Source organism: Oryx dammah, unplaced genomic scaffold (genome assembly GCF_014754425.2).
Source record: "Oryx dammah isolate SB20612 unplaced genomic scaffold, SCBI_Odam_1.1 HiC_scaffold_24, whole genome shotgun sequence".
Lineage (NCBI taxonomy): Eukaryota > Metazoa > Chordata > Mammalia > Artiodactyla > Bovidae > Oryx > Oryx dammah.
The window spans coordinates 77,477,122-77,499,832 of NW_024070208.1; positions in this window are offsets into that span (position 1 = coordinate 77,477,122).

Below are 22,711 nucleotides of genomic sequence, written 5' to 3' on the forward strand. Positions count from 1 at the left end.
CAAAACAATGCAGCTTTCCTTCTTTTAGACTCTACAAAGTGCAAACATCTATGAAGATAAATGCATTTTTATGTATCCGATCCAATCGTTAAGGACATCTGCCTGTGTTTTAGATGCTGCTCCTCACGGAGCTTTTAGTGGGTTAGTGAACTGAGTTGTAAGCTTGATGCATGGCTGTCGTTCCTTCTGTGTTGATTGAGTGCAGTTTGTCACTAGGATGGCAATTGCACCTAATACTGCAGGGTGTATTCCTAATTGAGTCTGTCTCTTAACTGTGGCAAGAGCCTGATGTTATTGCTAGACTAAAACCATCCGAAATTCAGCTCACAGAATGTACGAACCAGGATTTTGTGGCAAAATTGCTACCCATTTCTCCCTTAGTTATCAACATCTCCATTACCAAGACTTCTATTATTCTTCCCCAAGCACTTAGAGTGTTCATTTGATCAACTTGTATATTCATGAGCTTCATTTGCAATATAGAAACGTTCTGGGTTTCTTGATGATGTCCATCCTTATTGAATAGACAGCCCAGAGCACTCAAAAGGCAGGCACACAGCCAGAGTCAGAATTCCAATACTGATGCTTTGACTTTCCTCATTGTTCTTTAGGAAATCCAATAATTCCAGACTGTAGGGATCTTTTATTTTCTCTGTTTCTGGGTTCGTCTGAATTTATGCATCTCTCAGAGTTTGCCATTTAATCATTTTCCTAATTCTTAACTGAGCATTCATTCATTTTCTCATCACCTTGACAGCCAACTCACAGAATGTACGAACCAGGATTTTGTGCATTTTTAAATTGGGCTTGGTGGGGCGGGTGAGGTTGAGCCCAATACACTGTGGGTGTTTACTAAACTTTTAATTGAAAAATACTACTTAGATGAAACTGGTCCCATTTATTTGATCTTCTCAACACATACATCCTCCACACGAGTACTTTATCCTCTTCCTTTGTACCTCTAAATCCCAGTTGCAGTTTAAAGCCAGAGTTGTGATTTATAGCATCTGCCCACCCCCTCCTTTTCTGGCTGCCTTTTTGACCCTGTGTAATGACTAGATGAAAACTTGAAGTGATCTCAGATTTCCCCAATGTCCACTTATATGTGGATTAATCTCAATGGTGATAACGTGCTGTTTTGTAAATGTCTGTGATTCTGAATATTTGGTTGGTCCTCTGCGTTGTTAATTGTAAATGTTATGCAGGAGGTGTGTGTTTGTGCTCAGCTGTGCCTGACTTTTTGCTACCCTATGGACTGTAGCCTGTCAGGCTCCTCTTTCAGTGGGATTTTCCAGGCAAGAATACTGGAGTGGGTTGTCATTTCCTCCTCCAGGGATCTTCCTGACTCAGGGATCAAACCCCTGTTTCATACAGCTTCTGCATTGCCAAGCAGATTCTTTACCACTGTGCCACCTGCCGGTAATGTAACTCATTGTCCGTTAAGCAGAGTTTCCAATAATAAGTGCCTTTTAGGGTGTGTACCATGGTTTAGCAATGGAATAAAACCCCCTTTTCATACTGCTTTTTGTAATTGCTTATCACCAATGGAGTATTCTCAAGCCTCAGGATAACTTTCAGCTCCTGGAATATCAGGAAATACCAACTGGAGGTGAGAAGATTAAGATCTAGGCACACCTTTTCCCCTAGGTCATTGTATAGGCAGGTTGTATACTTGTAGGAAACCATGGATAACAGTTATATTACAAGGAAAGTAGTCTTTGAGCACAAGCCTCTCACTTACATGTGAAAAGAATTGATTTGCAGAGATGTGGAGTGGTTTCTCAAGGATTCCAAGTCTTAGTAGATTATCCATGACTTAAACCTAGTTTTCTGGGTCCTATGTTCTTTCTAACAAAAACAAACAAGTGAAAGAACCCCTCACGTCTCAAAAAATCCCTCCAATGCCATTTTCTATGAATGCAATACCAATTGAAACCAAGATGAGAAACCCTCACTTGCTAATTTCTTCTGCTTTTCTTTTGGAGAGTTTCTTTATCTTTCAAGCCATCGGCTTCCTCTGATGTGGTAGACAGGTGTCCTCTTTCATCTTCATGTCCTGTTTCTTGGCCTCCACACTTCAAGTCATGAATATCAATTACCATTTATTAAGTAACCCTACTCATCAGAAATTGTCTACATGAATACAGAGTGGAGTAATGAACAAAAGGACCTAAATTAGTGTCAGAAACATGGACATTTCTTTAGCTGTTCCCTTCTCCAGGGGATCTTCCCAACCCAGGGATGGAACCTAGGTCTCCTGCATTGCACGTTGGTTCTTTATCAGCTGAGCCACACAGAGAAGCCCAAGAATACTGGAGTGGGTAGGCTAACCCTTCTTTAGTGGATCTTCCTGACCCAGGAATCAACCTGGGGTCTCCTGCATTGCAGATGGATTCTTTACCAGCTGAACTCCCGTGGAAGCCCCAGGTATAAACATGTGAAATATATTTTGAAAAAGTGAGTATTTGGGAGTGTGTTGATGTCGTATCAAAGCCCTTTAAAGTATTTAATAGTAGAGGTGGTATAAAAACTTTTATAGATAATTTGGACTTTCTGAGTGTTCTCTGAGAAGGAAGAGGACAATGAAGAGGAGGTAGAAGGACTGGAAGAGAAGCAGAAGGAGGAAGAAGTGGAGAAGGAGCCGAAGGAGAAGGGCGAGGAAGAGGAGGAGGAAGGAGGAGAGAGAGGGAGGGGAGGGGCAGGGCAGGAGGGGAAGGGGAGCTGCTTGAATGAGGCAGGGTAGGCAGGAAGCACTTGTCTCTATACGGAGCCACAAGCGGATGGGCGTATCATCAGTGTCTTCAGGGTCCTCTGTAAATAAGATAATTTATGAGTCCCAATCGTGTCTTAAGCAAAGACATTATTGCTTCATCATGGATTGTGTGGTGATCACAGCGGTGGAAAGTTGGAGTGAACACATTTGAGAAGGTCAGCGGAAGATTGCCACATAGAGGCCTGGGGATGGCTATGCTGGTTGGTAGCTGAGAATAGATTCCCGAAATGGAAGCTAGGATGTTAGACAGTTGTTCTCTGAGGAGGCCATCAGGTGCTGCAGGTGCGGAAGCCCCTGCCCGCCAGCGGGGCACAAGGTACACAGTGTCAGCAGCAGACCAAGGACAGGTTCCCCAGTGTTAGTGGGGGGCACACAGCGTGGCTGTGCAAAATAGACTGTGGGTAAAGTCACAGTTCCTAGGGCTTGACAAGAAGCGACACGGCCAAGTAGTCGCTAACTCACCTCTTTCCTATCTAAAACAGTGCCTGGCCCATAGCAAGCACTCCATAAACACACAAAGGATACATAGAATTTGTTGTAGTGTCATGGGAAGCCTGAGAGAGCTGATGATATTGTGGAGAAAGGAGAGAAGACTACTCAAATAGGAGTTATATACAACTGTTCAAATGAAAATGAGGGTGTGTGTGCATGCTAATTCCTTCAGTCAGGTCTGACTCTTTGAGACCCCGTGGACTGTAGCCCACCAGGCTCCTCTGTCCATGGGATTCTCCAGGCAAGAATACTAGAGTGGATTGCCATGCTCTTCTCCAGGGGATCTTCTCGACCCAGGGATTGAACCCTCCTGGGCTCCTGCATTGCAGGTGTTCTTTACCACTGAGCCACAAGGGAAGCCTCACAGAGTCAAGAGAGTCTTAATTTGAAGGTTGCCGAGATGATGAAAATGAAGTCGCTCAGTCGTGTCCGACTCTTTGTGACCCCCTGGACTGTAGCCCACTAGGCTCCTCCATCCATGGAATTTTCTAGGCAACAGTACTGGATGGGTTGCCATTTCCTTATCCAGGGAATCTTCCTGACCTGTAGATCGAACCCTGGTCTCCTGAATTGCAGGCAGAGCTTTACCATCTGAGCCACCAGGGAATCCCAAGATGATGGGTTTAACCGTATTTACTGCAGATCTCTAGGTATTTAAGGGCAACAGCCTGGAGGTGGAATAGAAAATACCTGGGGATCTGAGAAGTGACACACCCTAACAGTCCTGTTTCCTTCTGAAGTCAGTTCTGAAACCCATTTAGCTACTCTGACATTTTTATGCTTGGACAGAGTCTCAGAGCCAAAGACCTTGAGGTCCTTCGAAAGTTCATTTCCTGCGATGCGGTAACCTCCAGCACAGCGATCACATTCCAAGAAATGCTTAATATTTAACGCGCTGCTGATTTCCTTAATCATCTTTCAATATCAGGCGCCTGTGCAGATAAGCCTTTTTAGCCTATGACAGGCGATCCTGTTTAATCCAATCACAAAGCATCCATCTCTGATGATGATGTCCTCAGTGCTGATTCAGGATCTTTCACCAAATTCAAGTGCCCTGTCCGTTGCCCAGGAAGGGAGTTGGGAGAAGATTCCGAGGTGAATATTGATTGCTATGTCCTCCTGAGATTCTGAGACTCAGGCTCTGAGAGAATGACTGTGGGTTGGTTGTGTCCTGTGGTTGGTTGTATAATGCTGTGGCATGGCTGTTTACAGATATTTTCAGCCTTCTTAAGCTCAAAAAAGCATTCTACTTAAAAAAATTTTTTTTCTATGTCGTGTGCAAGCCAATACTGTTGCTCTATCACTGAGCCTTATCCTATGACGACATCTGTCCTTGGGGGTGGGGATGGGGGACAGGTTCAGGGATATGGTGGAGTTCAATTTCTATTGTCCACATTACTGACTCAAAAAAAGTGCTTTTAACATTTTGTTACATCCATTTTTATGCAAGTATGCAGAAGTGCTGAAACGCTTGTGTCAAATTCTCCATATCAGACTGTTTTGTCTCCAGATACTCTGTCCATGGGATTTTTGAGGCAAGGATACTGAAGTGGGTTACCGCTTCCTTCTCAAGAAGATCTTCTTGACCCAGGGACTGAACCTGGGTCTCCTGCACTGTGGGCAGATTCTTTACTGACTGAGCTACCAGGGAAGCCCCCCAAAGAAAGATGCTAGAAAAGATCCTCTTACCTTCTTAAGGACATAAGTTTTTAGGACCAGTCCCTACTTTTACTCTTAATCTGAGTGAACTCCGGGAGCTGGTGATGGACAGGGAGGCCTGGCGTGCTGCAATTCATGGGGTCACAAAGAGTCGGACACGACTGAGCGATTGAACTGAACTGAACTGATAGATTATTTTGATCCAGAACTCATAGTCTTGCTAGAGCTGACTTGATTGCCAGGATGTCCCATGTTACTTGGTCATCCAGTTTTGAGCTGGGTTGGTTTCCCTGGTATACGGTCTAGGACACTCCAGCATCACTTTCTCCACTGAATTGATGAGTCAGCTGCAAGAGGAAAGAGGCACGCTCTGTTAGCAGCAAAGGAGCTTGTCCTCAGGTGTCTTCCTGGGATTGGTCTATCATGTAGGCATAAGGACCGACAGAGTGTCAAAAGAGTGAAGTAAATCAGGAAGAGAAAAACACATCATCTATGAACACATATATGTGGGATCTAGAAAAATGATATAGATGAACTCATTTGCCAAGCAGAAACAAAGACAGAGATGTAGAGATCAAACCTAGGGACGCCAAGGGGAAAGGGCGGGTAGTATGGAGGGCGGTTGGGATTGATACTTTGTATAAAATAGGTAACTGATGCCAACATACTGAATAGCGCAGGGAACTCTAGTTAATGCTCTGTGACGACCTGAGTGGGAAGGAAATACATGGAGAAGGGGATATATGTATACACGTGGCTGACGCCCTTCTCTGTACAGCAGAAACGCACCCAGTATTGTAAAGCAACTATATGCCGGTAAGAAGACAACGGCAGTCTATGACATGACTGCATAACAGGCGATGCTTCCACCACTGCGATCTCATTTACCGTGGATGGAGTGAGGATAAACAGATTTCTCCACTTGAACATCTGTATCTGTAAATGATGCCGATCGACAAGTTTTTGTTAATGAGACAGCGTATATCTGATACATACTAAATGATAATCACAACAATTAGAGTGTTTCGTTGTCATGCAGAAATGACAGAGGCGTTGGCAAGGCCTGGATTCCTATATCTGTTCCTTTGCTTCAAGTCTTCAAGGGCAGAAGAACAGATATGTGAGTTGGAACACAGAATGGTGGAAATAACTGCTGAGGAGCAGAATAAAGAAAATAGAATGAATAGGAATGAGGACCGTCTCAGAGACCTCTGGGACAACATTAACCACACCAGTGTTTGAATTATAGGGGTCCCAGAAGAACATGAGGGAGAGAAAGGGGCTGAGAGAATATTAGAAGAGGTTATAGTTGAAAATTTCCCTAGCTTGGGGACGGATATAGCCACTCAAGTTGAGGAAGCACAGAGAGTCCCATACAGGATAAACCCAAGGAGAAACACACTGAAGCATAATAATCACACTAAGAAAGACTAAATTCAAAGAAAAAATATTAAACGCAGCAAGGGAAAAGCAACAAGTAACACACAAGGGAATTCCCATAAGGTTATCAGCTGATTTTTCAGCAGAAGCTCTGCAGGCCCGAAGAAAGTAGCAGGATACAATTTAAAGTGATGAAAGGGAAAACATATATGTCTTTTATTGACTTTTTCTGGGGTTTTGATTTTTTGTAGGTTTTGGACTAAACTACATAATCTGCATGAATATAAACCCATAGTTAATTCAAACAGGCTAAGAAATCCTGCCAGATGGAAATGTACAATTTTTAAATGTGTCTTAAAAAAAGATTGCTTTCTGTTGTCTTTTCAAGGAGTATCATAAAGAGCATATATACTACTTTGGAGTGGATTAGCTAACTTTCCTTCTCCTTAAGAAGGCAGAATGCCTTGCATGGTTGGGCTTTTCTTATCTTGAACCGACAGTGCCCTGAATAGATGCCTGATGACTCTAGAAAGTTAATTATCATAGGAGAGAAGGGCCACAGATCAATATTCTGAAACCAAAGTTACTATTTTTGAGGACTTGTTCTCCAACATTTAGTTGGTCCACAAAAGAGAATCCAACAAGCTCTTCATACATTGGAGGGTTCGCTGTATAACTTGTGTAGGAAGGAGGCCGCCTCCCATTGCTCTGGGCAAAGTGGTGCAGGGGTGAGCTGTTGACATTTTTCTTTGTGCGTGGTACCTTATACTTACATCGGCTTTCAGTTTTCTAGGCTGAAATGTGAGCACAAGAGAGGGTTTGGGGACAGTCATTTATTCTTGTGATTCATGTGGTTTAGTCACTCAGTTGTGTCTGACAGTTTGTGACCCTATGAACCATGGCCCACCAGGCTCCGCTGTTCATGGGATTTTCCAGGCAAGAATACTGGAGTGGGGTGCCATTTCCTTCTTGAGGGGAACTTCCAGACCCAGCGGTCAAACCTGGGTCTCCTGCATTGCAGGTGGATACTTTGCCGAGGCAGCCACCTTGAAGGAGACTCTTGGTTCTGTCTCGGCTCCTCTGCTCAGAGAGCAGCGATCATTTCTCGTTAAGCATGAATCCTCACTAAGCCCCACAGATTTCAGAAGAGCTACCAGCTTTACCCTCAGCTTGATGGGTAAAGTGTACAGGTTTGCGCCTAATGAACAGCACTGTTTGGAAAGGGGGAAAACATGCCCTTCTCCACGGTTCTTGAGTTCCTGTGGCTAGACCACTAATGCAATTAACACAAGACAGTTTAACAAGAAAAAGACACATTTTAATTTGGGGGCATGGAGCTTTCACCAGGCCTAAAAAGTGGCCAAAGCAGGCAACGTGTATAGTTTTTAGACAAAGAATAAAAAAATTTGTGAAAAATTGACAAGACCGAGAAACTTGGGCTTTGGTTGCTTTGGTAGTGAAGACTCTAAACAGAGTTTGGGGGCTTGGAGGAGCCAGTTAAAGACAAAATGAAGTTTGTTTATACAAGCTTCTCTACCCTAAATTACCATCTGGATGGTTGGTGTCCTTCCCTCTCCAGATTTAGGGAGGGGGCTTTCCCAGGGGAGCCTTATTTCCTGGTTTCAGAGAGACAGAGAGGAGCGTCAAAGTGTCCCTCTGTTGGCTGTTTCTTGAGTCACTTTATTTTTAACTTTTAAAAAATGTATTTATTGAATCCCGGGGATGTACTAGACTTTGCCCATGATGTAAATATATCCACTGCTGTGTGGTATTACCATTCTAAGGCAGTGACATAAGATTGTCATGTAATAAAATTATTACATCATTAAGCAACATACCTAAATTGTTGTTGCAACATACCTAAATTGCTAGACACCATACCTAACAACATACCTAAATTGAAATCAATCTACATGCTCAGAAGATGATTGTTCTTGTTATTTGACTTTTTAAAACTCCTTGTTGCATTTTTTTTCTTTTTTAAAAAAGATTATTTCTTTTTAATTGGAAGATAATTGCTTTACAATGTTGTGTTGGTTTCTGTTGTACATCAACATGAATCAGTCATAGGTATACATATGTCCCCTCCCTCTTGAACCTCCCTCCCTCCCACCTCCCACCCCATCCTGTTGGGGGGCCAGCGTGAGGAACTCCGCCCATGGCAAAGGTCATGAGGAAGGAGGCTTGGCATACGCAAAGGCGTGATCAAGCCTCAGGAAACCCCCTGTTCCCGAGCATCTACCCCAAAACCAGAGTCTGTTTTATGCTCTTGCCTACACCTCTGACTTTACGGGGGGTTCTCCCCCATAACCGTTTCTCTCGGAGAAGGAATAAACGTGCAGCTCCAAGGCAATAAAACTTCCTGGGCGTGACAAGAGTGTTTCAGCTTACGGACTCCTCTGAAGGTTATCTAGCCCACCTGTATAGGTTCGTCTGGCCACATGTGATTGTTTACAGCCTCCCAATCTGAGAGGCATGAGATGTTTTAGACTTACAAAAGGCAAATTCTTTTGGGGAGTTAGAAATTATCAGTACAATGGGTTGGTTAGGAATTATATTGGTGAAGGGTTTTTCATTTGTTGTGTCAATAATTGCTGCTAATTCCCTCCCCTGGGTGGGACAAGGATGTCTCAGGTCAAACCTCTCTGCTGACAGACTAGCTTGTGTGACAGGATTATCCATACTCCTGCCACTAAACAGCACAGAGAGTTTTGGAGTATTTTGAGAGTCTTAATTAGCATAGGGCTTTTTCTTCTTATTGAGTCAATGATTGCCGCCAGGCCTCCATATCCTTAGGCACCTGGGAACATATTAATCAATGTATTTGGAATATAGAAAAGGAAATATAGTATTTTTTGATGTTAGCAATACTAGACTTTTTGAGTTAATGAATTTTCTCTTTTGTAATAGATCACTGTGCTTTGTTATAAATCACTGTGTCTTTGTTATGTAAAAATGTAACTTTATCGCTATCTTAAGACTAAATAGATCTTAAGGGGAGCATTGGTGAAAGGATTTTCATTTGTCAGGCTGATGTTTGCTGCTAAATCTCCATATTCCCTGTCCTTATAATGAATATAACTAACAATATAGAAGAAATAAGTATTAACCTTTAAGCATATAGGAGAAATAAGTATTAACCTTTAAGATTAATCCTGTTAACCTTGGGTTAAATAAATTCCTTTCTTGATTGTAACTCACTACACCCTCACCCTATAGGAATGCAACTTTATCTGGAGGGTGGTGCCTGGTTTAAGAAAAATCAAAGAAAGGATCATAGAATGTCAGCAGGTATTACTCATGGCCAGAAGATGATGTAATATCCCTAAGACCCCCTGCGTGACTCTGTATTCATCCCTATGTGTAACAAAAGGTATATAAGCAAACCCCAAAATAAAGAAATCGGATCAGTTTCCGGAAAGACTGATTCCACCATTTCGCTTCTTTCTTGCTCCCGTTTCTCTGGCTGAATTCCCATCTGGATTCAGCCTCCTTTTCTCCACTACACTATCTCTTACTATACTATCCGTTTCTAATCTCTCTATATATCTGTAATTAAATATGTATTTTTCCAAAGACGCCGACGCCGTCCCCACCTTTGAATTCCCTGGATCCACTGGGGCTGGACCCCAGCAACATCCCACCCCTCTAGGTTGTCACAGAGTCACTTTAATTTCAAATAATCCACATGCCACTTTGGGAGAGCCTGCCCTGAGCCCCAGTAATGCTGACTGCTTTGATATAGGCATCCTACAGTATTTTTTTAGAAACTCAGTTGGGAGAGCGGTTACTAGAGACTGTGCAATCCATTCGTTCCTTCTGAAATTCTAAAATCTGCCAGATTAAATCATATCAGCAGAGAGCTGGATGCTCGGACACCCTTGTACTGACCATCTGTGAAGTCAGTCGCTTTACTATAATTTTGGTTTGAGAATCTTAGCCTATGATGATAGCCAACGTAAAAAAGAGCTGTTTGAAATGTACAATTATGACAACTGTAAGAATGGAGCTGAATGTTTAACATCACGCAAAAGCTTTCCCATGCCTTCCATGGTCTTCCCAGATCCCCACGTTGAAGTTGTTCCCTAACTTTTCAGGAAACTGAACAGATTCTAGGCTGCAATCTGTCTTCAACCAAATACCTGCTGTTCTCCAATTCTATTAATTAAAAAGTTACTTTTCTCTCTTCCATTATATATTTTTTAAAAGATTTTTGTTGTTGTGGACCATTTTTTAAGTTTTTATTGAATTTGTTACAATATTGCTTCTGTTTTATGTTTTGACTTTTTGGCCTAGAGGCATGTGGGATCTTATCTCCCTGACCAGGGATGAAATCTGCTCTGTCTGCATTGGAAAGCTAAGTTTTAACCACTGGACCACCACCAGGGAAGGCCCTTTATTACTTATTGGTGTGGATTTTTCCTCCCATTTTGTTGTTGTACATGGGAGATAAAGGAATAATTTGTTTCTTTATCTCACTTGTAAGATTCATACAAAAAGTTTGTCTTTCCTCAGTTGTCATTAAAAATATCTTGGCTAAATTGCTAAATTGAATTGGCTTTTCACTGCTGTTTGAATGTTCATTTCTTTGATTGGCTACTGAGGTTAACTTTTTCAAATATTTATAAATGATTATATGTCCTCATTGGGCTTCTCAGGTGGTGCAGTGGTGAAGAATCTGCCAGCCAGTGCAGGAGACTCAGAAGACAAGTGTTCAATCCCTGGGTGGGGAAGGTCCCTGGAGGAGGGCGTGGAAACCCATTCCTGTATTCTTGCCTGGAGAATTCCTTGAACAGAGGAGCCTGGTGGGCTGCAGTCTGACATGATTGAGCACACAGGCATGCACATGTCCTCATTGGTGAATCTCATGTTCCTGTACCATCTGTCTACTGAATCTTTGTGTCTTATCATATAACATAACCTCATCATATATCAAGGAGCTATATCCTTGGTGTATCATAGTAATATATATATTTCACTTTGTTGCTTATCATCTGATAAGCCTGTATTTTGAAAAATAGAAGGTTTACATTTTCATGTAATCAAGTCGATTTATCTTTTCCTTTGTGATTTCTTCCATTTCTTTTATGCTAGCTGTGTTTCCATGCAAATTAATAAAAAATTTACTCCTTGGGGGTTTAGACATGGTGGTATATAATTTTTACTAGGTTGTTTCCATAAATAGACTTAGTATTATGCATAGGGAACCAAAAATGCACAATAAATATTTGTCAATATGTTGATAAGTTTTACTCGATTAATCTATGGAGTTTACATTTCCTGAAAAGTTACATGGTGAATTTTTAACAGAAACATACAAGGTTCATTTGCATCAGCATTTCCTTTTGGACACTTACAAAGAATTTAAATAGAGTTATGCTTTTGGGCAATGTGAGCAGAAAAATGTTGCCTTATCAATATTCTTGGTGAAGAAAGGGAGAACTTTTTATCATATCTTTCAATTTGCCTGGCTTACCAAAAATCACATCTCCCTTGCACTGAGAATCTTGATTCCAGCTTTAGTACATGAAGCACCCAGAAAAGAGATAAGATTGAACTGTAACATGATTTCCCATCTAGCGAATAGCTTTCTATCAATTTTTTGTGCGTGACTGTGAGATTGTTTAGCCAGTTAGTATGACATTTGTGTTCTCAGGAGACTAACCCCTGAGAAGAGAGAAATCTGAAGTTAGACAGAAGACTCCAGTCTTAACAGAATTATGGTTCCCTGGGTGGGAGAAGGAGGTGGGGCTAGAAGAAACCCAGTGCTAAGAATCCAGCGGTAAAGAAGGAAAAAAATGAATTTTGCAATGAAAAGTGATTGCATCATTGTTTTTTTCCCTCACTTAAATCTACTAGTGAGATGTGAAGAAATGGCAGTTTTGCAGAAGTCAAGGTCACTACTTTTGGCCACATCTTAATAAGGTGTGTAGGCAGAGCAGCCTGACCTACATACTTTGATAAATAGACCGCAAAGTCAGCACATCATTTCAGGACGTCCCTGGAGGTCCAGTGTTAAGATTTCACCTTCCAATGCAGGGGGTCTGGGTTCAATCCCTGGTCAGGGAGCTAAAACCCCACATGCATCATGGGCAGAAAATCAAAACACAAAACAGAAGCAATATTGTAACAAATTCAACAAAGACTTTAAGACTAGTCTGCATCAAAAAACATACATCATTTCTCCTACTGCTGATTAGTAAAGTGAAGTGAAGTCACTCAGTCCTGTCTGACTCTTTGCGACCCTACCAGGCTCCTCCGTCCATGGGATTTTCCAGGCAAGAACACTGAAGTGGGTTGCCATTTCCTTCTCCAGAGGGCCTTCCTGACCCAGGTCTCCTTCCTTGAATCCTGGTCTCCCGCATTGTAGACAGATGCTTTCCCGTCTGAGCCACCAGGGAATAGATCCTAATAATCTTTAAACTGGAAAAGTGACTGCATGTGAAACAGAGGAGTTCCTATGGGGACCTGGTCTTGCCCCTGACTTCTCCATGGATGTCTGGTCCTGGATTCCCATCATCTCCCATGTTAGGCCGACCTACAGGGATAAAGAGCAGCTTCCCGACTCAATTTGTTGACCCCAGTGGTGAAAATTCTTTAAATACCTTTACATTGTGAATTTGGTCTTCAGGCTCTTCCTAGCTTTTGAATGACTTCATACTCCCAGAAGCCACCCTAACTGAGGTCTGACCTTTGGTTTACCTTTGTAGTTTGGGGGCCATTCTGCTGACTTCTAGTTCAGACCCTACCTCTTCTTGGAGTCTCAGCTTCCAACAAGGTGGGGAAGGGAGGCAGGGCTTCCTCGAAGCCTCATGGTGGTTCTGGGGCCTTGGAGATGGAGTCATCAGGCTGCCTCTGCTCCTTGGCTGATCTTGGGTTCTGACGCCCATCTGAAACTGGGAGCTGAGTGAAAATTGTTCTGGGGCAAAGAAGACATCCTTATTTTTTATCAGAAATTTTTCTGCCTACCCCTGGCTCTTGTGTACCTCAGTAGCTAGTTGCAAAATAGCAGAGATGGGCTGCTGAAGTCCGCTGGGGAATCAGGCAGAAATGAAGGGAGTATCCAGCAGGTTCCTGTGTAAGGCCCTGAATTGTGCATAACCCTGGATTGGTGGGGGGCACCCCAGGAATGACTGAGGTGTCCTACAAGTATGGACGAAGGTAGGCTCACAATTGCAATCCCATTAATTTACAAAAAGCAAAGATAGGGGCTATTTCTTGCACTTTTGAGTTTGTGGACTGAAGTTCATACTTCCTATATCTTATCTTTTTCTGATGGAAGAGATCCATACCAGGAAGGCACGCTGCATTGGCCCTGTGGGTCACTGAGAGCAGCTCCATCCTCCTGCGAGCTCCTCCTCATCCTCCGACTGCACCACCGGGTCTCCAACAGCAGAGCCCACCGACCTCTCGATGTGGGAGGGCTCTCTTGGAGGGCTCCTGCATTTGATCACCACCCACCACCCACAAGCCAATGATCAAAAAGAGCACAGAAGATAGGAAATCCCCAAAACGTTTTTACTTTTGAACCACCTCCCAGCCAACCTATTTACTACAAAATAGCATTTTAGCTGTACCCCATCCATGTAAAATATTGTTTTGACATGACACCCCATTCCTTCTTTCTACTTCAAAATACTCTCACCATCCTGAAGGGCAACCAGTGTCTGGGTGAAACACAGGTGTCTTGGAAGGCTCCTGAAGTCCATACAGGGAAGACCTAAGGTAAAGAGGTCATGGAATCATGTCTGACTCTCAGCACATCAACCCCCCCTGCCTGTGCTAGAAGTTTTAGAATGTTCTCTGGGGCCCTTCAAGGTGATCAGAAGTCTGTGCTGTGGCCTGGAGGTTTCAGGTGCTCTTCTTTTTTATTGCTACCATCCTGCTTTCCCTGATGCTGTGGTTTTCTTTGACTCCAGCCATTGGCTTGACTGACGAAAGGGAGAAAGGTCCCGGCGGTACTGAACTGCAACAGAAAGAGTGCTTCTCTGAAGGTACAAGCACTCCTGCAAGGCTCTCTGCTAAATGACTTATAGAAACTCAGGTATGTGATGGTGAAGTGGGCTGCTGGGGGTGGTATTTGAACCAACCACTCCTTACCAGCAGTTTCTCTCTCTCTAATCTTCACAGAGGGGGTTTCATTTTATTTTGTATACTGGGCACAGGCAATTACTGCTCTTCCCTGAATCTCTACATTTTCAATCTCATTCATTCATACATTGATCATTTATTGGATTTTCAGTAGTCATGTGTGGATGTGAGAGTTGGACTATAAAGAAAGCGCTGAAAAATTGATGCTTTTGAACTGTGGTGTTGGAGAAGACTCTTGAGAGTCCTTTGGACTTCAAGTGATCCAGCCAGTCCATCCTAAAGGAGATCGGTCCTGGGTGTTCATTGGAAGGACTGATGCTGAAGCTGAAACTCCAATACTTTGGCCACCTGATGTGAAGAGTTGACTCATTTCAAAAAACCCTGATGCTGGGAGGGATTGGGGGCAGGAGGAGAAGGGGACGACAGAGGATAAGATGGCTGGATGGCATCACCGACTCAATGGACATGAGTTTGGGTGGACTCCGGGAGTTGGTGATGGACAGGGAGGCCTGGCATGCTGCAGTCCATGGGGTCACAAAAAGTTGGACACGACTGAGCTTCTGAACTGACTGAACTGAACCAGCTCCTCTTCTAGGTGATGAGATAGTACTCATAAAACATGCATATTTTGCCTTCTCTCTTCCTTGGGTAAATATGGATTTGGCATGTTTATTTGCACAGTTTCTTACTTTCTGAGGCCGCTTTATCCAGGCTTGCTTTTTCTGTTCCCCTCTGTGAAGAAGGCAGGGCCAGGTCCTGGTACCCCGTTCTGCACCAGAGCCCGAGGTCTTCCCCACATTTCAGCGGAAATGTTTGACAGACCCTGGAGCAGACTCAGATAAACAGTACTTGAAGGCATTCAGAAGGCATGGTTTGGGCCCCAGTTTTGGAATGAAGCTAGAGTCTGAGTAGTGCTCTTTCGTTTATTTTTTTCTGGGGAAGAATGCTGAGAAGTGGGGCAAGGACTTGCAGAAGGATCCTTGCCGAAAGTTAACAAAACCTTCCTTCTACTGAAGCTTGAGAGCCAAAATCATTCATTCTCTTCTCCTCAGTGCATCTGTCACCTTAGCGCTTGGATGGTTTATGTAAAAGCTTTTTTTTTTTTTTTTTGGTTTCTCATAATATCACAGGACTTTAAACCCAAACAGAAAAAAGGACAGAACAATAAGGATGCTTCAGGGTGAGATGGTGAGGACACCCAGCCTGCCTACTCCACTTTTACCTAGATGAGATTTTTTTTTTCTTTTTAATAAAGGGCATGTGCTTTCCCAGTCTTGCAACAGAAAAAAAAAAAAAAAAAAGATGGATGCTCCCTTGGGAGAAAATTTCTGCTAAAAAAGCGAATGAGTAAAGGAGGTCTCTGATTTGAGAGAAGATTTTGTAAATGCTTCCCAGAAAGTTCTGCCTTACTGAGGAGAGAGAATGAAAATGTGCAATTTTGAGGGGAGGGAAAGCATTGCTTGTCTAATTTTTCTTGAGAAACACGTCTCATCTCAGTCTGTGTCCTGGCAACTCTTTCCTAGCGGTTAAAATAGAGGTTGGGGCATCTGGAGAGACGTGAATGGACATAGAGACTGTCATATGGAGTGAAGTCGGAAAGAGCAAATAATGGAACGAATGCATATATATGAAATCTAGAAAAAAGTGGCATCGATGATCAGAAATAGAGACAGAGATGTAGAGAACGAATGCGTGGACACAGTGGGGGATGAATTGGGAGCTTGGGATTGACATGGATACACTATTGATACTATGTATCAAATAGATAACTGATGCCAACATACTGTATAGCATAGGGAACTCTGCTTAATGCTCTCTGACGACCTGAATGGGCAGCGGTGGCTGCTGCTGCTGCTACTAAGTCGCCTCAGTCGTGTCTGACTCTGTGCGACCCCTTAGACGGCAGCCCACCAGGCTCCCCCATCCCTGGGATTCTCCAGGCAAGAACACTGGAGTGGGTTGCCATTTCCTTCTCCACCTGAATGGGAGGGAAGCTCAAAAGGCTGGGGATATACGTATGGTGGTGGTTTAGTCACTAAGTCGTGTCCAACCCTTGCGATCCCGTGGAGTGTAGCCCGCCAGGTTCCTCTGCCCATGGGATTCTCCAGGCAAGAATACTGAAGTGGGTTGCCATTTCCTTCTCTAGGGGATCTTCCTGACCCAGGAATCGAACTCAGATCTCCTGCCTTTCAGGCAGATTCTTTACCCACTGAACTATGAGGAAGATGATATATGTACAGGCATGGCTGACTCATTTAGCTATACAGTAGAAATTACACAACATTGTAAAGCAACTCTACTCCAATAAAAAATAGCTTAAAAAATATGACTGGGGATAGTTGCCAGGCTTGTCTATGCCTCTTCTCCATCATTTCTAGGATCTAAATCCTGCCTGGTAGGTTCATTTTACTTTTACTCAACAATTATTTATTGAGCAAGTACTGTGTTCCAGGCTTAGTGCAGTGGTAGCTTTCAGGGCAAGGCTTTTTTTTTCTCATTATGGTATATAGGCATATATAAATGGAGTGTTGAAATAGTGCAGAAGTTTAAAACTGAATCACTGAATCGGAGATAAGAGAGTTATTAGGCATCAAATGGACACTTTGTTCAACAGCCTGCCCAAACCTTCAGGTGAAGTATATGAATAGATTCAGTTGCTCACAGAGCAAAGAAATAACACTGGCTCAGAGGCCAAAGCGTTGATCATTGAATAATAGACCCAACACTTTCCAAAGGAACCAGTGGTCAGTATCTCTCTAGTGTCACGGTACACATTTTCTAAAACATCTGTTTTGAGGAGTGTGAAGTGTTCATGAGGTCATGAGTATTGTCCTCTGTCTTGAGTGCGTCATGGGCATATAATTTGTGGGTGGCTTCCTGGAGACAGACAACTATCTGACGATCAATGTCAAGATCCAGTTTCAATATTGCTGAAGTCATTTGTCATTTGTTGATTTGTTTGTGTTTATTCTTTGTCTGCTTTTGAACTGTGGTGTTGGAGAAGACTCTTGAGAGTCCCTTGGACTGCAAGGAGATCCAACCCCAACCAGTCCATTCTAAAGGAGATCAGCCCTGGGTGTTCTTCGGAAAGAATGATGCTGAAGCTGAAATTCCAGTACTTTGGCCACCTCATGCGAAGAGTTGACTCATTGGAAAAGACTTTGATGCTGGGAGGGATTGGGGGCAGGAGGAGAAGGGGATGACCGAGGATGAGATGCTTGGATGGCATCACGGACTCGATGGACATGAGTCTGAGTGAACTCCGGGAGTTGGTGATGGACAGGGAGGCCCAGCATGCTGCGATTCATGGGGTTGCAAAGAGACGGATATGACGGGGTGACTGAACTGAACTGATTCTTTGTCTGAAAGTCTTATAAGGAGGAGATAGAGTCATGGATCCTGGCTATGAAAGCACGAAGGTCATTGGCTGTGTTTATGAGCCATGAGAGCAGCCCAGATTATTTGAAGGACGTTTCCTTAGCCTTTTCTGCCCACAGTGGACCCGTCTCAGATCTTGGGTTTGAAGGAATCCGATCGATCCAGTGAGGTTCATTCCTTATTCCCCTACTAATGCTGGTAGAAAAGTGTTCTAGGAAGCCCCCAGGGGCAGAGCTGAGAGGGGCAGAGCCAGGTAGAGGATTCAGAAGGGGATTCTCGCTCTCCTTACACCTCCTGGCTTATCTCTGTTCTTAGAGATAAGCCGGTAGGATGACAGGAAGCATCTGGTTTCTTCACCTTTCCTTCTGAAACGATGGGCTAAAGGGATACTTACTCGATGAGTCATGCTGGCCAAGGTTCTCTAGTTGAAAAGATGATGACTTGATAAGCAAGGCACTTGTTCAGGGTGGACTTCCTGTTTCACATTTATGATTGTGTGTGGAGATTTAATTAAGAGTGTTCTTCACTAAGATGGAATGTCGAATAATAAAGGCCTAGGGGATGGAACGTGTGGGAAGTCACTTAAGTGATGGGATCAACATCCGTGGACCAGAAACCCTAATTCTCAGTTGCCCTCCGGCTGTTCTCATGCCTGGTGAGAGTGGTCAGAAAGGGGTAGAATGAGCCTGTCAGTGGAAAGGAGCCTGACTACAGGTGAGCTGACTGATGGAAGACCACGGTCAGCCCTGCTTCACAACAAAAAATACTCCGTGCAGGTGAAAGACTGTCACTGAACTGCAGAGCTTAAAAGCCCATCCTGTATCCCACTACTCTGTAACCTGCAGGAGAATGACACATGGTTACATAAAAAGAAAAAGATGGATATAATGAAATAAAAAGAAAAACCTCTTCAGATTAGGAATGCAAAAGTTTGGTTTTTAATCTTAGTCACTTGTATGTTCTTGTCTCATTGTATGTTCAAGTCTCATCACCCCTACAAGCCCCAGTTTTCTTCTTTGTGGAATGAAGATATTAATAACATCAATTTCATGATATTTTTTTAAAGTCTTGAATATATGTGTGCAGTGCTTTGTAACATAGAATGTCCTCTAAAATCTTCACTCTTCTTATTCTTAATAATCACACAGATAAGACCTGATCAAGAGAGTCTTTTAGACACATCTGGGCTTGGTGAACGACGGAAGTGTCTGTTCTTTTAGGCTGCTCTTGTGTTCAGACCAAACAAACAACAATGTCCATTTCTTGAGAAGTTGAGTCTCCTCCACTTGTCAGCCTTGTGCAGAGCTCAGTTTAACACTGAGGTCTTGGGCTGACTGTTGTGTGCAGGATCTTAGGGTGGCCATAGTATAACTACAAGTGTTCATCTTGCTCAGGATCAGACGAAAATATGCACATGAAAGCCAGGACAAATCAGAAATGTGAATGAAGGGAGAGCCCCATTTTAGGAGCTCAGTCCAGTGACATTTGTTACTGTGTGAAGCCAAGTCCAGAACAGCTCACTGGTCCATGTCATCCAAGGTGAGAGGATGCTGGTTTGGGTGCACACTTGGGTGGTTCCAAATAGGAAAAGGAGTACGTCAAGGCTGTATATTGTCACCCTGCTTATTTAACTTATATGCAGAGTACATCATGAGAAACGCTGGACTGGAAAAAACACAAGCTAGAATCAAGATTGCCGGGAGAAATATCAATAACCTCAGATATGCAGATGACACCACCCTTATGGCAGAAAGTGAAGAGGAACTAAAAAGCCTCTTGAGGAAAGTGAAAGGGGCGAGTGAAAAAGTTGACTTAAAGCTCAATATTCAGAAAAGGAAGATCATGGCATCCGGTTCCATCACTTCATGGGAAATAGATGGGGAAACAGTGGAAACAGTGTCAGACTTTATTTTTTTGGGGCTCCAAAATCACTGGAGATGGTGACTGCAGCCATGAAATTAAAAGACGCTTACTCCTTGGAAGAAAAGTTATGACCAACCTAGACAGTATATTCAAAAGCAGAGACGTTACTTTGCCGACTAAGGTCCGTCTAGTCAAGGCTATGGTTTTTCCTGTGGTCATGTATGGATGTGAGAGTTGGACTGTGAAGAAGGTAGAGTGCTGAAGAATTGATGCTTTTGAACTGTGGTGTTGGAGAAGACTCTTGAGAGTCCCTTGGACTGCAAGGAGATCCAACCAGTCCATTCTGAAGGAGATCAACCCTGGGATTTCTTTGGAAGGAATGATGCTAAAGCTGAAACTCCAGTACTTTGGCCACCTCATGCAAAGAGTTGACTCATTGGAAAAGACTCTGATGGTGGGAGGGATTGGGGGCAGGAGGAGAAGGGGACGACGGAGGATGAGATGGCTGGATGGCATCACGGACTCGATGGACATGAGTCTGAGTGAACTCCGGGAGTTGGTGATGGACAGGGAGGCCTGGCGTGCTGCGATTCATGGGGTTGCAGAGTTGGACACGACTGAGTGACTGAATTGAACTGAACTGAACTTGGGTGGTTGGCATCAGTCTGAAGTTTAGGTAAGTTGGAGGAAATGGCATGTTAGCGCTGGATTTCACATCGATCTTCAAGCAGTGCACTGGGTTTACTTAAATAAGAACCCTTTTCAATGTCTTTAGATGGCTTCAATCGTATTTCATGTTTATAAGGGCCATTTTAACTCCCTCAGCTATTGCCTGAGATCTGTCTTTCAGTAAATGAGATAAATAAGGAAAACTTCATCTTTTGTATGCAAGATTTTGGTGCATATACTAGTAATCAGGTACATTTTCAGGATTAGCGTAATTATTTCTACATCTCTGGATTCAGTTTGGATCATTCAGGCCATTTGAGAACTAACATTAATCTTCCCAAATGTCAAAGGATCTCTTACTTTGGCCATTTACCATCAGTTTTCCCTGTTTTTAATTCTACAGAGTGTTCTACGAATAAGAACATGCCAGATAAAGTAAAATATTTTGCATCTGCCAGAGATGCCCGTCTAAATAATAATGCTCTTCTTTTAACACATGGAGTTAATTGTGCATTCTTCTTAGAGAGAAAGTTTGCTTTCTTTAGCCAGGCTTCTGTGTTTGGTGTTACAATTTCTGTCACCAGCACGCCCACCACCGCTGTTAGGCAGAAACCTCAGTCACAGCACTCAACAAAGAAGTGGCAAGCCTCCAAGAAATATATTTCCCACAAAAACGCAGCTGAGAACATTAAAAAGTGGGTAGGTCTGGTTTCTGTTTGGTTCACCTCCCAGGTCTCACGCATACCTTCTGAGCTGAATGAACTGGTGACAGTTTCGCCAGATCACTCAGGAACTCTGGAATTTCTGTTCTGACATATATAATATATACCACTTCCACCGTTGTCTTCCTAGATAGCCTAGGCTTTGCGGATGGAGTCCATTAAAGAACAGGGGACCAGGCTGAGTACGGTTTACACTCTCTTCAATCGTGTGGTGAAAGTACAGGAGGATTTGTTCAAATTCAGTCAAAGAAAAAATCCTCCACTTCACCACCTCGCTCAGCCAATATGAGAACCAGATGGGTTTCCACACACTCCTGATTGCTACTGTTTGATGTCAACTATCAGAATTCCGCACATCGGTGCCCTGACATCAGGAAACGCCCCAGCCCTTCATTTTGCTCGGTAGACCACACTGGAGCACATTTTCCCCCCCTAATTCTTATAGGAATGAAACCAGCATTCAAAAAGCACCTTGTCCCAGGCATTTGTAAATTAATTTGTTAATGAAACATTACATCAGGGCAGTACTTTACAGTTTACAAAGTGCTTTCATTTCCTCATTTAATCCTTAAAATAACCCTGTGGAATAGGCAGGGCTGTTGAAAGAAGCTAAACAGTTGAGGAGAAATCCAATGTGCTACTATTCCTGTCTTTAAATATCTGGTGTTAACTTATATAAGCACTAACATTGAATTTTCGCCAAGTATAGAACATATCCCAGGAGGAGGGCATGGCAACCCACTCCAGTATTCCTGCCTGGAAAATCCCACGGACAGAGGAGCCTGGAGAGCTATGGTCCATGAGGTTGCACAGAGTCAGACACGACTGAAGCGACTTAACACAGACGCACGCATAAAACACGTATGAGCCCTTAGAATGTTTCTTCTTGTGTGTGTGTGTGTGCTTAGTCACTCAATCATGTTTGACTGTTTGTGATCCTTTGTTCTGTAGCCTGCCAGACTCCTCTGTCCCTGGGATTGTTCAGGCAAGAATACTGGAGTACCTTGCCATTTCCTAACTTATGTGTGCGTTATCACTGAATTGCTGCCAAGTGTAAATCATGTATGAGCCCCCTAGAATGTGTTTCTTCCTGAAGCGGTATACTTTCTGTATATAATTTAAGGAGGTCTGGATTCTCAGGCACTTTCACTGATGCCCATAACTGAATCAAAGAATGACTTTCTCCCCTGGAGGTGGGGGTGGGGTGGGCGTTTGGGAGAAAAGTTTGAATTGCAGGTAACAGCACAACCTTTTGCAGTCATATTTTTTTAATCTTGAAAAATACTGATTTAGAAAAATGTCTACATGTTAATTTTTGCCACACAGTATTAACCAGAATTGACACATCAGGAAGCTTTACCATATTTATGTGCAACTGTGTATCCTGGTTTGAGAAATTTGGATTATTTAGCACATGCTATTTGTTCAAACAAGAACAATTTCCTTATTTCTTTTTCATACTCTTTACGTGCCCATCTGACAGCACTAGGATAGATTTTCTTCCCTGAGATTGTTTGAATCTTCATTCAGGCTTTGGAGTTACCATGCTTTGCTGATACCATGGCTATGGAAGCAATGCCTAGCTGACATTTTCCATGGAGGAATGCTCTACAGGCTCTGATGATGGAGACATAGGCTCTGATGATGGAGACACAGGCTCTGATGATGGAGATGCAGGATCTGA